At 34.7% G+C, this 12,870-nt stretch overlaps 1 protein-coding gene across 2 annotated transcripts in view; it reads right to left on the bottom strand.

Annotated features, from left to right (window-relative positions):
- Nucleotides 1-12,870, bottom strand: part of LOC110447083 — a 134,518-nt gene that overhangs the window by 110,309 nt on the left and 11,339 nt on the right. For both annotated transcript variants that reach the window (XM_021492530.1, XM_021492538.1), the window contains exon 2: nucleotides 11,104-11,185. The gene's annotated coding sequence lies outside the window, so the exon portion shown is untranslated. The remainder of the gene's footprint in view (nucleotides 1-11,103; nucleotides 11,186-12,870) is intronic.

The following is a 12,870-nucleotide window of genomic DNA, read 5'->3' as shown; positions in this document are numbered from 1 at the left end:
GATCCTATGTACCAGCTCAACACACACTTACTGTACATGTATACAGACAGCGATCCTATGTACCAGCTCAACACACACTTACTGTACATGTATACAGACAGAGATCCTATGTACCAGCTCAACACACACTTACTGTACATGTATACAGACAGCGATCCTATGTACCAGCTCAACACACACTTACTGTACATGTATACAGACAGAGATCCTATGTACCAGCTCAACACACACTTACTGTACATGTATACAGACAGACTGTGTTTTTCTAATAGTTTGTACATTAACAAAGAATTCAAGCACTTTAGAATGTTTTTCTATTTTCCTATAGTACATTTGTATTAATTTTACCAAACCTTATGAATCTGTGAAATCTTTCATGAACTATTCCCTACTGCGCATTAAATTTCTTACAAATAACAAGGGCATAAAGAGCATGTACTATCTGCCTCTGAACGGATTTAAAACCAGGTGGGTGTACACTATGGACTCTGTCAGAAAGAAGCGTAAAAATTAGACATATCTCAAAATCTTAAAAAAGATTATTTAAATTCATTAAAATATCATTTTTAAATCTTTAATTCATAACTAGACAAAGGGCATCATCATTTTGGGAATAAAGGATCAAATTAAACCCAAGAGGGACAACACTAAATTACAAATCAATCGTTTTCTCAAGCTCCCTTAGCGAAGAATTAAACAGCATCGGAGTTGAATTACACCAGGCTAATGCCAGAGATAAAAGAGAATCGACACAGTGTATTGCCGGAGATGGTGAGCGTGGGTGCCCCTTCCAGAATAGGTGTTAGGATTGAATGCCTGAACTCCAGTAAGACAGAGAAAAAATCCACAAATAGTATCAATACAAATGGCGAAATCAGAACGAAAATGTCAACACAACAAGACAAAAAGAGCAGATAATGAGGAGACTTCAAAACAAAAGGCTCTTTGTCAAGAATTTACACTAAAAGAAAATAGAGGCAAACCAGCTAAAGCACAGAAAAGGTACTAAGTTCCTGCACCACACACAGTCCAATCAATAGATCTTGAGTCTAAGCCGAACGGTAGCGTATTTGAAGCTTAAGTGATGCAAACGTGCAGTCAAACTAGTGTTTCATTTTTTAAACTCATTCACCCCTGAAATTTCATATTGAACTGTTCCAACCTGTGAATTAGAAGAATTCAAATGTGTCTTTAGGGGTGAATGAGTTAAAGTGTCCTATAATGCAAAAGAGAATCTTCTAGATATCTGAACCAGAAAGATAAGAAAATATTTAAGTAGACTGATCATGTTTGGTTCCTATTTGTTTTACGTCCTATTAACAGCTATGGTCATTTACAGAGGTGTCAGGTATTTGTGGTGGAGAAAAACAGAATACTCAGAGGAAAAACACGGACCTCAACCAAGTACCTGGCGACTGGTCCATCATAAGGCCTCGAACCTATGATGCACTGGTGGAGGGCTAGTCAGAGCGTAGACAGTCAGACGATGATAAAGGACATTATGAAAGTATGATTCTATAAAAATAACATGTCTGAAATGTAGATAACTAATACTGTCCATTTCTATGTGCCATGTTTGTTATAACATAAGCAGCAAGGTAGGTAGTCAACGACGGCTGTAGATCAAAGAACGCTTACTTTATTTTTTGTAAAAAGTATCTTTTTACTACAGTATGAAACAGCTATGTTGAATATATTTGCACAGCGTTATTTTTTTCAGTCATAGTACAAGACTCGATAATATGATATAGTAATTTAAACAAACCTAAACTTTGATGTATTATGCATATCAAGAACTGCTAAAACCCTTCAAGAATTTAATTAGGAACAAGACCTTAACTACATATTGTCTTTACAGGGTACTCACACTCAGAGCTGCCTGGAGTTAATGCCTTTGTCAAGTCNGGGGGGGGGGGGGGGGGGGGGGGGGGGGGGGGGGGGGGATCCTTGACAATTTATACACTTGCTTTCAATCTACATTTGGACTGGCTTTGAGAATGAAATATCTGCTGTCAGCAGTTTATATAAAGTGGGAGTGTAAACTTGGTCAAGCCTCGCCCTGCAGTCTTATCAGGGCACAACGACCTGGTTCATGTGTACTTATTATCATTTAAAATCCATATTGTCTGTCCAACTTTTTTTATATTTTCATATTTTTTTTATCCCCAAGACCTTACAATTTCACAGACATAATTAATGTATCTCAACGACAACCATTTTACTTGATTCAGAAAAGGTTGACCTCAGTGACCTTGAAACATATATACAACAACAGAATCCTAATGAACAGCACAATCGATCTAAACACATCTCCCCTGAGTCTCCCCAGATCTAAACACATCTCCCCCGAGTCTCTCCAGATCTAAACACACCTCCCATGAGTCTCTCCAGATCTAAACACATCTCCCCTGAGTCCCCCCAGATCTAAACACATCTCCCCCGAGTCTCTCCAGATCTAAACACATCCCCCCTGAGTCTCCCCAGATCTAAACACATCCCCCCCGAGTCTCTCCAGATCTAAACACACCTCCCATGAGTCTCTCCAGATCTAAACACATATCCCCTGAGTCTCCCCAGATCTAAACACAGCGCCCCTGAGTCTCCCTAGATCTAAACACATCGCCCCTGAGTCTCTCCAGATCTAAACACCTCTCCCCTGAGTCTCCCTAGATCTAAACACAACTCCCCCGAGTCTCCCCAGATCTAAACATATCGCCCCTGAGTCTCCCTAGCTCTAAACACATCTCCCCCGAGTCTCCCTAGATCTAAACACATCTCCCCTGAGTCTCCACAGATCTAAACACATCGCCCCTGAGTCTCCCCAGATCTAAACTCATCTCCCCTGAGTCTCCCCAGATCTAAACACATCCCCCCCGAGTCTCTCCAGATCTAAACACATCTCTCCTGAGTCTCTCCAGATCTAAACACATCGCCCCTGAGTCTCCCCAGATCTAAACACAGCGCCCCTGAGTCTCCCTAGATCTAAACACATCGCCCCTGAGTCTCTCCAGATCTAAACACCTCTCCCCTGAGTCTCCCTAGATCTAAACACACCTCCCCCGAGTCTCCCCAGATCTAAACACATCTCCCCTGAGTCTCCCCACAGATCGAAGTCAGGAGCCTGTTCAGCTCAGTCAGCTCAGTCCAATAATGGAAATTTGATATTTTAAGGAATATATGTACTAACATCAAATACTGATATATAATATAACAACCAACTAAACCTGAGATATACATCTTTGCCAAATCTCATTTCTTGGAGCAAGACTCATAGATTTAGTATACTCATTTTGTTTTAATTTGAAATCATCTTTCTCCTGATTCTTCCTGTTCATGTGGTCATCCAATTGAAAATTCTGAACACTTCTTCTTCACTTGTCCAAATTACTCTAATTCCAGGAACTTAAACCATGATATCTTTACCATAGCTGGATACTGAAATGTTCAACTTTTGACATCTGGGAGTACTGACTTACCTTCCGAAATAAATATACTGATTTTGTCTAATGTTGAAAAGTACACCAATGCATCTAAACGGTTAGGATGATGTAACTAAATGTTTAAATATTATCAAACTATTATATATGTTTTTAGCATGTATATATAATTAAATGAATTATTTGCTGTAATTAACCTAATTCAATCATAATTGTTGATAGTTGCTAGTCAATTAGATAATATTGTAAATATCATAGAGTGAATGAGTATTGACATGAGTGTGTATAGAGAGTGTAAGTAGTTAATTGTATGAATGTATGACTGAGTGTATGAATTGAATACAATAATATAAATAGCTTATTAATTACATGTATATATATAATATCATACTTACACCATCATGGAGAAGATTGATATAGGCCTAGCCTGTTATCTTATCCATTTATATATGTTTGTTTATATATAATAAAATTTGTTAAAACAATTTCAAATCAGTAAAAAGAAAAACATTCAACTGTCTTTTTACCAAAATTCAACAAATTTTGATAGAGCAACTTTAACTATGGTATTTAAAACTAAAATTTTGTCCAATCTTGGTTGTGGAAAGTATTTTTTAGGCATTTTACTTTTTACCACACAATGTCCCCCTATAAAATAATAGTGACCCATTACCTTAGCGTTTGTACACAGTCCCAATGATACGTTAACTTGCTGGAAGCCAGGTAAATGGTATAAACTCTCTTATGTATAACATCTTTTTATCACTAGAGCAAGAATAATCTGTCTTTTTGATGTAAGGTCAAGATTTAGACTCCAGAGATAACAGTCCAGTAGTTTAGCTTTTAATATATATATATATAGTAGCTGTATAAATATTTAACCTGAATAAAAAGTAGTCAATAAAATAATTAAAAAACCAAATTCACTGTAATTAGGTCAACTTTAATTTTACATCTGTCCATTAACGTAAAACACAAAACACAAGAGAGTGTACATTTATGTCTATTTTAAGACAAGTACTCATTAAACCAGGTTTTGTTCTACATATTGACACGACATAAAAACTTCTGATAAAAAAATGCCTACCTTCATGTACCTAGCCTAACTTTCTTCTGGATGTAACTCCTCCACAGTTATATAATTTTGTTCGGCCTTACATTAAACTTGTATTATTAAAACACATAATGTTGCCCATGCTATCTGTAACACCTCGTTCCTCACACTTGCTGTATGGTTTGTCATACATTATATATTTACTTATAACATTCTAATCTCGTAAGTTGTCCTTAGACATGAATAAATGAGCTGCTTATACTTTTCTGATACACTGTGTGGTAGCTAGCTATATAGATATATGATGTCTATTTCTTATCAGCCAGGACAGCCCTGGTGTGTATTGTCTCATGCATAGTCAACATCAAAGCACCGGTTTATCATATAGATATAGAGATCATGGCCTTCGGGTACAAAATCTTACATAAACACACATATGTATTAAGATATAAATCTGACATCTACCTGACTATGTAGACAGAAAAAATCTCCTGAAGACAAAATCAGGTCTGTATCAGTAACTAAACAAACAGGTTTGTATCAGTAACTAAACAAATAGGTTTATATCAGTAACTAAACAAACAGGTTTATATCGGTAACTAAACAAATAGGTTTGTATCAGTGACTAAACAAATAGGTTTGTATCAGTAACTAAACAAAGAGGTTTGTATCAGTAACTAAACAAAGAGGTTCAAACAAGTTTGTATCAGTAACTAAACAAACAGGGTTGTATCAGTAACTAAACAAACAGGTTTATATCGGTATCTAAACAAATAGGTTTGTATCAGTTACTAAACAAATAGGTTTGTATCAGTGACCAAACAAATAGGTTTGTATCAGTAACTAACCAAAAAGGTTTGTATCAGTAACTAAACAAACAGATTTGTATCAGTAACTAAACAAACAGGATCAAACAGGATCAGTAACTAAACAAACAGGTATGTATCAGTAACTAAACAAATAGGTTTATATCAGTGACTAAACAAATAGGTTTGTATCAATAACTAAACAAAGAGGTTTGTATCAGTGACTAAACAAATAGGTTTGAATCAGTAACTAAACAAAGAGGTTTGTAACAGTAACTAAACAAACAGGTTTGTATCAGTGACTAAACAAATAGGTTTGCATCAGTAACTAAACAAAGAGGTTTGTAACAGTAACTAAACAAACAGGTTTGTATCAGTGACTAAACAAATATGTTTGTATCAGTAACTAAACAAAGAGGGTTGTATCAGTAACTAAACAAACAGGTTTATATCGGTATCTAAACAAATAGGTTTGTATCAGTGACTAAACCAATAGGTTTGTATCAGTAACTAAACAAAGGGGTTTGTATCAGTAACTAAACAAACAGGTTTGTATCAGTAACTAAACAAACAGGTTCAAACAGGATCAGTAACTAAACAAACAGGTTTGTATCAGTAACTAAACAAACAGGTTTGTATCAGTAACTAAACAAACAGGTTTGTATCAGTAACTAAACAAAGAGGTTTGTATCAGTAACTAAACAAAGAGGTTTGTATCAGTAACTAAACAAACAGGTTTGTCCACTCATTAATCATGTAAAAACATCCAAGTGGACGACGACCCCGCAATAGGAAGGCATAGGAAATTCTATGTTTCTAACAGCATGCGAGGAAACAACAGCTCTTCATCAGACCTTTTTCTAAAAGCTGAAAAAATGTATCTAGAATTGTATGTATTATGTCAAAATTATTTTTTCTCATTCGTGCATATGTATGTCAAGGCTTTTGCATAGATCTTCACAGCAGATAACAATTATAGCTTCATAAAAAGACATATGCAAAGATGATGGAGCCACAAAAGGGACACAAACAGTGCTATACCACAGAAATGTCATAACCATACAACAATATAACCTGAAGACATGGAAACGAAAAATACAAAATCACTCATGACATTTCACCAGACTTAGAAGTTAGATTCAAGGTTACATGCTATATAAACACATAATAAATCTGATGTGTATTTAAGTTACCTCCCTTAATAATGTAATTAATCAGAATTACCCAGATGGTTCAGTTCCTGTGTACAGTTTATACGTAAAATCAACGAGTCTAAATTACTATTCTCCGCAATACATTTAACACATGGGTTAGGGTGGAACTCTTTTGTTAAGGAGCTGATGTCACAGTAAGGTAACATACATCTTTAACTTGTCCTTGAACCACATTACCCAGAGTCGGCCTTCATGTAAATCTGGGTCAGGATCTCGGTTGTTAGGCTTAGCTGTTCAAATGCTTCATTATCAGGGTTGTATCCAAAACAAAACGCCAGTAGTAATCACTAGCCCTGATCGTAGACCATTGCTGCACCAAGATGTCTCCAACTGAATAGTTACAACATCTAATGAAGATAATTTATTTGAAATGGGCCAGTCAAAGCCGAAATAGCACTAGTACTTCAACAAAAGCGCTGTTTAAAGCACAATGCATTTATAGAAAAAAATCCTACACATTCCTATACATTTTGTTGGAAAACAGTACACAGTGGAATCCACTAGTTAAAATATCGTATATTATGATAAAAAGCTTATTATAATATTTTTCCATGGATGATTTTTTTCTCTAAACTAACTTATTCTTCACAAGAGTTTATACCTGCCTCATATAAAAGAACAAAGGAAAAAATAACGAACATTTTGTTAATTTGTTTAAGATACAAAAGGTATAACCTGGACTTGATCTAGTATTCATAATATTGAGTTCAGAATTGGTGCTTAATGTGAATATTGAAATATTAAACATCAATATTTTGTCAATATTTAACATTAAACAAGAGGCCCAATTATATTAGTGATAATATTGAAATATTTCATTGATAATTGATGTATAATATTATAATAAGTTGGGAGAAAGGCTGAAAGATGGCTAAGATGAAACTAGACCTCCTGATGTGTAAGTGCATTTCCTGGACCTATAGCACTTACACCACAGATTGGTGTAAATTCTATCTGACCGTTTCTCACTACATCTTCTCGCAATACACGCAGATCAGAGACAATAAAGGGAAGACAAAGTATGAGCGACCATTGATTATTTCATACGAAATGTCCCTCGGAGGACACTGAAAGATTCCAATCCAAGAAGAAAATACAAAACAGATTTTTTTTCGTAAGAGATATTCACACTTTGCTGTTATAATATTCGTTTGTAAGCGACTTCCTGGCCAAGAGAAAGAGGAGAAAGCTATCAACTCCGTAATAAGATTCTCATATAGGCACGAACATCTGTGAAGTATTACTCATTGTCTACTAAAGGGAAATAAAGGGGTTTTGGATACTTTTCAATTACAAAGTTTCAAAATGGAATAACAATTGAATCAACTCAACACAACCGAGAAGGCTGCGTTCAGTTTTCCAATGATATATATAAATCTGTCTTTTAGAAGAATCAGTTTAATGCTTGTTGTTTTGTCATTGTCGGGTCTGATATAATTCGGGATTATCCATTAACAGTTGATGATTCCTATCCATTTATCTCAGTTATGGGGTTAGACTGCATAGTGACTTATATTTGGCGCGATATTTAATTTCGTATATATTCACATTAAGCACCAATTCTGAACTCAACTATCATGAGAGCAATTATTATTAAGTAACAGCAGTCAGATACGTTAAGTGAAATAGGACAGTTTACCAACATATATACAGATTGGTAAGTTAGAAAAACTAAGTAAAATGTAGGTAATTTACTGCATGCCATAATAATTCATGATCAAAGCATTACCCGGGAATTGGATGATGAAGCAGATCACTCCGAGACTGATATAAATTAGTCGCAACACTCAACAGGTGTTCATCATAGGTCTCGTATCTGTATTATACAACAGCCGACATTGCAGGATCCATTTTCATTGTTTGTAATATTGGTACAGGATATTAATATTGTAACCATCCTCTATTGTCAACTGATCTCCATTATCAAGCAGTAATACAACAGAGTGTGAATTTCTTTGACATCAATACATCATACAAATGCTATTAACATAAAACAAGAGGCCCATGGATCCTGTTTGCTCACCTTTTCCTTGTGCTATCTGAATATAAACTAGACACAAAAAGCTAAAACATTTCCAGTAACTTGTGACCTCAGAAACTCAACTATTTCATCATGTCAGAATATTTGTTGTGCAACTTTTGATTAAGGCTTGACTAAGAATTTGTCGAAAATATCTAAGCCAATCAGACAAAGAGGATCCACCCCGATTGCCAGCTGGGATTTTAAATCAACCCTGGAAAACACTTTAACAGCAGCAGCTAACTGCTAAAAACCATCACATGATTATACAATAGTTTAAACAATTCACCTGTTTGAAGCTTTGAAGTAAAATAATGTCTCGACCCCTATTTCCCCCATTAAAACCTACTGCTTTCCCCTAGCTAACAGATCTAGAGGCTGGAACACTTCCTTTTACTCAATGCCAATTAGTTTTATTCAAATCACCCCCATCAGAAGGAGTAGTTTTTTCAAAGCTAAACCCTTCGATATATACCCCAATGGATTTCCTTGGCACAGGGTTGCTTCATGGTGAATTGTGTACAGGAAAATTGAAGTTGACAATGGATAATAGAAAAAAATAACATGCCATGGCATAAGTTCTCCTAATCCTTTGCATCAACTAGGCTTAACTAAATCAACTGAAACTGGAGATGGACCTTACACAATCATAATTGGTACAATTCTAGGACGGAGAATCATATAGAAACCTAACTTTTTTAAGTCATTAAGATACTGTTATTTAATTTATTTTAAACTTGAATCTATGAATGCCAAATCTGCGTATAGTGAACTCACCAGACTAAGACAGACTGTCAGACTATTGCTAGAAGCAGACAGGGAAAAAAATACTGAAGTCATGTACATGATAACATCCCAAACAACATCCCATAATAGGGAACTGACATGGCTCTGATAATGTCAAGGGACTTTGTGGTGTTTTGAATTGTTCAGATAGACCTACTCAGACTGTCTATACTGTCCCGTGATCAGCTGTGGCGTGCTGCTCACCATTTTTCTTGTTCACCAATTCTAAACCAGACATGCCGTAATTTTCAACCTGTCATTTTGATCTCATTGTTGCCTGCGCTTAATAGCTAGCGGTTATAATTAATACAACTGAGCTGATCGAACTCGCTGTTAAACACCTATGAGTAAATGAACAAGCTACCTAAATTTTCAACAGTATTCGTTTTCTGATAAACCCTGCATTATTTCATTAGATGATTTGCCAATTAAGTAATACAACACTTTCATCAATGTTTATATTGAAAACTCAGGACAGTATATAATCATTCTAATAATAGCTGCAGGCGTCTACAAAAAACATCCATTCCTTCATTTTGCTGACGAAATTTTGAAAACAACATTAATTACAACTTAAAAGCTTTTCCATTTTTCAAAACATATTTAGTATTGTTCTAATAATATAGCTACATGTATGTCTCTAATATTTGTCCATCCCACCACTTTGAAAACAATTTCTTAGTTTTTTTCAAATTTTCTCATAACCACCTATAAGCTACTTAACATTCACCCCTGAAATTTCATAATGAACTATTCAAACCTTTGAATTGGTAGAGTTCAAATGTGTCTTCAGGGGTGAATGAGTTAAAACTGTTTGCCTCAATTCAATGTTATCAACGTTAACTTATGAGCTGCCTCGTTTATGATTCATTTACTACATAACGTTATCTTTTTCAGTAACATTTAAAGTATGAAGCATCACACAGTTTTTTTTACTTTATCATCATGTTTACATGCATCACCGCCCAGCACATTGCCAATAAATATAGCTTTGATGCAATACAATTTTCAAATAAGGTGTATCTTTGATGCTTTTTCGCAGAAGAAATCACAAACAATCAATGTATTTAAATTCTTTTGCAAATTGTGTATATTTGTGCATGTACTTTGACCACTTTGACCGGGATTTCTTCATGTCCTGAACCACTTAAGTTTTAAGGTAAAGGGTACCGCTGTACAAAATTTAATCTTGAACTGATAAAACATCCTTTCTGACTTTAACATAGTTCCATCAACAAGGTTTCGTCTTTCATTTTAAAATTGTGCTTTGATATAAATAAATGGATTGCTACCCCAGTGAAATATAGGATCAGATGTTCAACCCTAGCTTTTGAACAAATTACAATTGAGATCACAGCATGCAAGACTAATTACAACACACGAAGAAACCCACCCACCCCCAAACTCTATAACACTCATTTTAAGGTACCACGACACCAAAGTTTGTCAATCATTACCTACATGGCAAATTATCACATAGTTTTCACAACAGAATGTGAATTTAAAATGTTCAACGGACAAGAAAAGATACACAAAGCATTGCATGAAGATAGCATGTCCCTGTAAAACAATTATATATGTATATATACTGTCATACTGTCTCCGGCAAAACCAGGGCTAAAAGAACTAGATGTCTAGATTTCGTCTTCGTCTGAAGTCCAATATATAGCCTCAGGTGCCCATGGCGGCAACTGCTATAAATTATTAAATGTTCATTTTGCACCCCGTAATTACGTGTAGCTTGATGTTTTAGGATGAATGAAGTAAACCAATATACCATACATACCTTGTGTCTTTACACATTTGTTGTATCTCCCATGTTATGAAGATTCTTTTGTCACAACTTCTCTAGTTCCCAATGTCATTCCCTGAAAATGGGAAAATAAAAACAAATTCAACATAAATTACAAAATTCCCAGCAGATTTTGCAAGTAGAATTGATTTTGTTCATATCCTAAACCAAATCATTGCATAAATCAGAAGTTCATATATACTAAAACATATAAATGGCGTCTGTCGGCAACCTAAAACCCACTTTATTTTCACATTGATGGATTTTCAGAAGAGATGATACAAAGATTCATACCTTCAATAAAAGCATGTTGAAGTATTTCTTGTTAAACAGTCTCTTTCCATTGCTTTTAAATTTCTTGCCTCCGCATTTTTTTGCATTATGTATAGTCTCCATCCCAACACTAGCCAATCTTAAATGAAGATCCACGTGTATGAGAATTTTCTCGCAATACAGGGCCCAGAACCCCAGACATATATACAGTTTGTTAAGTGTAAATGTCTTCTTTATCATTTCTAACACATTTATTTCCATACTAATCAATTACCATTTCTGATGGCAACTAATTAACTCATTCACCCCTGAAGACACATTTGAACTCTTCCAATTAAAAGGTTGAAATGGTTCATTATGAAATTTCAGGGATGAATGAGTTAACCCAGTGTATAAATTGTAAATGGGAAGAAATATGGTGTAGTGTCATTAATTAGAAGCATATATCACTAATTATATTGGCATTAGGCTTAATTATAACAGATTTACTAAAAAAAAATATATGAAGTTGTGTTCAAACCAAATTTCATGTTCTATATACCAGTATATAGACACAAAAAAGTTGAATCGAACATGCATATTACCTTAGCTGAATATTTTGTTGCATAGGGACCTAAGATTTGTTACAGATATATTTGGACCTAAACTAAAGTGTTCAGAGTTATTCTACACGTTTAAGGGGTTTAGATGAACTTTCTGTAAAAATGCTACTCCTAATGATGACATATATGAGAATAACCAGAGTTTCCTCTAATCCTTTAAATCTAGACTTAAGAAATATTGACAGATAGACGCCTGGTTGTATATATTACTGTAAAAACATTTCAGGTCCCTGTATTTTATTGGACAGATTGTCCATCACTCTGTTCAATTGTTGTTAATACAAAATTTCTTAATTTCTCATTAAAAATCATTGTAGCATATATTACAATTCAAGCATCGTCTTAAATTCAAAACCTCACATTTTTTATTATATCAACCAAGCACATTTTTAAAGACGTGTCTGACTGCATATCTCTACACTTGACCCTTTTAAAAGTTCTCTCAACTATCAGATGTACAGTTTATACCAAAGATAACAAGGCAAACAACACACACATGCTCAACATGATAAAATACATTCTAATTTCCATCAGTAAGTTTTGATTTCCCTGAAAAGTACATGTAATTCTAAGCCCTTCTCTCTATTTAGTTAAATTTATGACACTTTCTCAATATAAATCTGCAAATTCCAGGGCAATCCTTCATATAGCAGTAGTTTTTAGGAAGTATTAACATACATTTGTAAACTTAATGAAACATTTTTATCACATTTTCCTTGTTTTATATTACCTAAATACAGGATGTCAAATTTTCTCTTATGTTTATAGACGATTTCTTAGCTCTTGCATTTAGAAACCTTGGACAGTCTCTTGTCTAACAAGTCTACCTTGAACTTGTGACATAATGTAGCTCCTAAATTGTTGAACAATAATTATAATTACCTTG

This window comes from Mizuhopecten yessoensis, unplaced genomic scaffold (assembly GCF_002113885.1).
Source record: "Mizuhopecten yessoensis strain PY_sf001 unplaced genomic scaffold, ASM211388v2 scaffold371, whole genome shotgun sequence".
Classification (NCBI taxonomy): Eukaryota; Metazoa; Mollusca; class Bivalvia; order Pectinida; family Pectinidae; genus Mizuhopecten; species Mizuhopecten yessoensis.
The sequence above is the reverse complement of the archived record's forward strand: the minus strand, read 5'-3'. Positions and strand labels throughout refer to the sequence as shown.